Raw genomic sequence first — 5,291 nt, forward strand, 5'->3', positions numbered from 1 at the left:
CGCTAGTTACAGGTCTCCACCTGGATTCTGCACTGCCAACAACAACTCTCTGTGCTCTGCCAGTCAGCCACTTCTCAACCCACCTCTCTGTCCACTCATCTATCCCACGCTTGCTCAGCTTGTTATAAGGATGTCCTGGGAGACAGTACCAGATGCCTTGCTGAAATCATGGTAAACTACATCCACCGCCCTATCCAAAACTATCTTGCAGGTTCTTAGTTCTTTACCACTGTTTCCTTTCCCACGCCTTACAACTACAAGCAGCTAGAACAATGTTCTCTGAAGATATCCAAGACAGAAGAGTCCCGGTAGATCAGTATCAAGCCCAGCTCACGGGAGGCCAATGCCCACTGTTTCCTGCCTGATAAACGCAGATCTCTGGCAGCATTCAATTGTCTTCCCTGTACAACCACCCAGCCCCCCTCGTCGTCATCAAAACCAGTATCATTTTAAAGTCAATGAATCTTGCCTGTAAAAGCACATCTAGCCTCCTACAGAAATTCATTGCTTTGGGGGACTGAAATTGAGAACACATCTGTAGGCAAACACTCCCATCAACTTCCATATGTCTGAATGTGCAGCCCCTCCTCATGCAGTGACCCTCCTTCCACAATTGCAGACGGTTTCATTCCCCACAGCAACTTCACAGTGGCAGAAGGGACGGACACCTCCCTGTAACCAGAAGGAAACAACAAAGGAAAATAAAGGGACGCCCGCAACCTCTCCAGCCTGTCCCGGTCCCTCTGGTTGGCTTCCCTCCCCTACAATATATTGACTGCACTGCTCAGTTTGTATCGTCTGCAAACCTGCCATCATCTATGTCACTGACGAAGGAAGATGCTGAAGAGCAACGGTTTATATGGGTTAATACCTTGGAGCCCCTCTCTTCAAGGAGCTAGTTCTGCAAGTCTGAGTCCCACAAAGGGTGGTCTCCATAGACGTTCAAATTCGTGCTGCACAACCCTACTTAATTTTCTGTATTCATTTCTGTATTGATCTCATGTGGATCAAAATAACACAGTCAGTATCTGCAACGAGTCTAGGCCGAGCAAAACTTTTGATGGAGGGAGCAAAGAGATCAAGACAAGATGATGTAGTGCAATGCAGTCAAAGCAGCTGGCCAAGCAAAAGCTATGTGCATGCATTTCCAAGCTGAGCACGCACCTGGAGCTGGGACTGTATCACTCATTGTCAGAAGAATTCCTGAGTACCCTCATAAAGAAAGCTATACACCAGTGTGACTGGAGTCCATTTACACCAATTAGACCTCTTTACATTTTAATAAGCACCATTTACTACTCCAAAGTTGCACTTCCCTTTGCCTTTCCATCTGAAGGGCTTTGAAAAAGTCTCTGAAATAGAAATTCTGTGATTGCTGTAATACACTTGGGTAGGTATCTGGACTTCCATCTTGAGACATCCAGCGCCTTTTACAGAAATAAAGAATACTCAAGGACTTACGCCACCAAATTCCAACTCAGTTTTACACCACTGGTTTTTGATCTGATAGGCAGGAGACAGCGAAAGGCAGCTGCTCAGCAATCCCAGGAAGACAGCTGGGCTCTAGGGAGACAAGAAGGGCAGTAAGGTGACAAACAAAGTGATTATAAGGTTTTATTTAACAGCTCTGTATGGGACGATTCAACTACTTCAAGCTCCAGCAAGCTGCTAGAGACTGATAAAGCAAGACACCTCAGCGACCTCAAAAGCTGACAGCCTTTCAAAAGATAAACTGAACATACCACCTCAAAAAGCATACAATCAATCCATAGAAATTAATCCAGCAAGCAGTCCTATGGTCAAATTGTGTGCTGCCAGTAAAGCCTTTTCATGAGCATTAAGAACATTTCTGGTTAGAGAGTTATCACAACATGGGCAGAAAATACCTAGGAGAATAGGAAGAAGAAAAAAGCAACCTACCCTTACCCTTACCCTACCCTTATCCAACTCCTCTCCCACATTTAGAATTGAAACAAGTTCAAATGCCATAAAAAATTGGGGGAATAAAACCATCTGGTATTTCCCAGGCAAACCACCAAGACCACAGAACCACAGAATAGCCCAAGTTGTAAAGGAACCACGAGGATTATCAAGTCCAACCCGATGCTCCAGGAAGGACAACCTAAACTCAAACGGCCTTTAAGCTGCAGCAGCTCAGGGCCAGGCCCACAGCCTCAGGGAGCATGTTCCACGACCGCTGGTATCAGACACAGCAAGCACAGGGAGCAGGCAGGTAGGCACAGCAAAGCAGCAAGCAAAGCCCAATTTCTCAGAGGGGGCCTGCTAACAGGAAGACCAGACACTGTCCTCCCAAAAAATCTCCACCATTTTGACAGCCAAAACAGAAACTACATTTTCGGTTCTCATGACTCTTCCCTGTGCTCCCAAATAAATAGTTTCGTGACATCCTCTATCACACTGCAACTGCTCAGAAGTAATAATCAAAATTATACCACTCATAAGAAACTCACTTTTGCATGGTGGTAACGAGAGTCCATTCCCATTGTGTCCCTCCGTGTTATGAACACTGCAATTGGCCTTCTGACAGCCTCCTGAATGAATCCACCAAAAGCAAGGAAGCACCCTGCCCTTACTCTGAAGAGAGAAAGAAAGCAAGGTTCATGGAAACAGGCACACAAGGCTCGCAACCAGACACGGTGCTCCAGGCTCCTGATCATGCCAGAGATAGGACTACCACAGTGCCAGAACATGATTTACCACTAAAGGAAACATCTGGGAGCACAATCACAACTTCAGCACAAGCTGTAACGGCTCAGCATATTTAGCTTTCGTATCATACAGCTGGAGAACGAGACACTCCCAAGCATCAGTCAGCAAGCACTCGGATGAGCCAGCCCTTTGGTTTTAATGATGACTGCCACCTTTGACACCTTACCAGAAGATACTTCCATTTATTAGCCTGGACTTCGTTTCTTCCATCAGCAGCTGCTCCTAAACTGCCCTTGATTCATACAGCGATACCATCGACTTCTAGCACGAGCTGACCTGCAAGACAGAGAAAAGAAAGCAGGATGACAACAAACACAGACGTAGCATCCTTTAATTATCTTGAACAACAGCAACAACAAAAACAGGAGATAAGTGCTGCTGTGGATGCACCCCAGTTTATAAAGAAATGGAAAACCAGCCCGGCCTCAGCAGCCCTTATGTATTTCTTACGCATCTGATTAAGCTGACTGCAGTTCGAACCAGGAGAATTTACAGTCTCTTGCAAATGACACCCGTGAAGCAGATCATGATGCAGCAAAAGAAAAAAGCAAAACAAAGAAAAATAAAGAAAGAAAAAAAAAAAGCAAGCCAAAGACCAGGGAATCAAAGTTAAAAAACAACAACAATACAAACAACAAAAAACAACCACACAAAACAGATTAAAAAAAAAAAAAAAAAAAAAGGAAATCCATAACATACGTAACAGCAGAAAGATAGGCGCAACAGGAATATATCACAAAAGTAAAAAAAAAAAAAAGAATGGCTCACCCACCACTGAGGATGGAAGTGCACAGAACAAACTCCACAGAGGAGAAATCATCAGAAAGAGATCCCACCCAGAGGCAGACTGGGACAGTCAACCTACTGCCCCACAACTGCCACTTCCCAACCAGCAATTGCCACCCCCAGCCCCACAAGTGCCTCCTCCCACCCCACAAGTGCCAACCCTTACCCCACAAGTGCCAACTCCTGCTCCACCAATGCAACTACCTGCCCCACAAATGCCAACTCGCGCCCCACAAGTGCCAACTCCTGCCCCACAAGTTCTACCTCCTGCCTTAAAAGTGCCACCCCCTGCCTCACAGCTTCCACCTCCCGCCCCACAAATGCCACCTCCTGCCCTACAAGTGCCACCTCAGGCCCCACAAGTGCCCCTTCCCGCTCCACAAGTGCCACGTCCTGCCCCACAAGTGCCATCTCCCGCCCCAAAAGGGCCAAATCCTGCCACGCAACTTCCACCTCCTGTCCCACATCATCCACCTCCCACCCCACAAGTGCCAACTCCTGTGGCACAAGTGCCAATTCCAGCCCTAAAAGTTCCAGCTCATGATTCACAATTGCCAGCTCCTGCCCCACATCATCCACCTCCTGACCCACAAGTGCCACCTTCTATCCCACATGTGCCAACTCCTGCCCCACAAGTGCCATTTCCTGCACCACATTTTCCACCTCCTGCCCCACAAGTGCCACCTCCTTCCCCACAAGTGCCACCTCCCGCCCCACAAGTTTAACCTCCAGACACACAAGTGCCACGTCCTGCCCCACAAGTGCCATCTCCCGCCCCACAAGTGCCAAATCCTGACGCGCAACTTCCACCTCCTGCTCCACAATTGCCATCTCCTGCCCCACAAGTGCCACCTCCCGCCACAAAAGTGCCACCTCCCGCCCCTCTATGGCCACCTCCTGCCCCACAAGTTACACCTCTTGCCCCACAAGTTACACCTCTTGCCCCACAACGTCGACCCCCGCCCCACTTGTGCCACCACCTGACCCACAAGTGCCAACTCCTGCCCAGCAAGTGCCACCTCCCGCCCCACAAGTGCCACCTCCTGCCCCAAACCTTCAACCTACTGCCCCACAACTGCCACTTCCCACCCAGCAATTGCCACCCCCCGCCCCACAAGTGCCTCCTCCCACCCCACAAGTGCCAACCCTTACCCCACAAGTGCCAACTCCTGCCCCACATCATCCACCAACCACCCCACAAGTGTCACCTCCTGCACCACAAGTGCCACCTCCCGACCCACAACTTCCAGCTCCCGCCCCAATAGTGCCAGCTCCCGGCCAACAATTGCCACTCCTGCCCCACAACTTCCATCTCCCACTCCACAAGTGCCACCTACTGCACAACAAATACCATCTCCTGCCCCATAAGTGCCACCTCCTGCCCCACAACCGCTACCTCCTGCCTCATATCATTCACCTCCCGCCCCACAATTTCCACCTCCTGCTCAACTAGTGCCACGTGCTGCCCCACAAGTTCCATTTCCCGCCCCACAAGTGCCGCCTCCAGCCACACAAGTGCTAAATCGTGCCGCACAACTTCCACCTCCCGCCCCACAACTGCCACCTCCCGCCTTAAAAGTGCCACCTCCCGACCCACAAGTGCCTCCTCCTGTCCCACAGTTGTCACCTCCCGCTCCACAAGTTACACCTCACCCCCACAAGTTCTACCACCCACCCCACAAGTGCCACCTGCAGCCCCAGAAGTGTCAAATCCTGCCACACAACTTCCACATCCAGCCCCACAAGTGCCACCTCCCACCCCACAACCTCCACTT

At 49.8% G+C, this 5,291-nt stretch overlaps 1 long non-coding RNA gene across 2 annotated transcripts; it reads right to left on the reverse strand.

Moving 5' to 3' along the window:
- Nucleotides 1-301: 301 nt before the first annotated feature.
- Nucleotides 302-3,333, reverse strand: LOC146759470 (uncharacterized). 2 transcript variants are annotated; one of them, XR_014932430.1, is made up of 4 exons: nt 2,897-3,333; nt 2,472-2,595; nt 1,462-1,563; nt 302-672 (listed from the first exon to the last, which is right to left on the reverse strand). It is a non-coding gene; the product is annotated as an uncharacterized LOC146759470 (long non-coding RNA). The 2 variants fall into 2 exon arrangements; XR_014932429.1 differs by having other exon boundaries at nt 302-1,563; nt 2,897-3,329.
- Nucleotides 3,334-5,291: the final 1,958 nt, after the last annotated feature.

The sequence above is a fragment of the Coturnix japonica genome, chromosome 10 (assembly GCF_054131305.1).
Source record: "Coturnix japonica strain WE chromosome 10, WE-NBRP24, whole genome shotgun sequence".
Taxonomy (NCBI): Eukaryota; Metazoa; Chordata; class Aves; order Galliformes; family Phasianidae; genus Coturnix; species Coturnix japonica.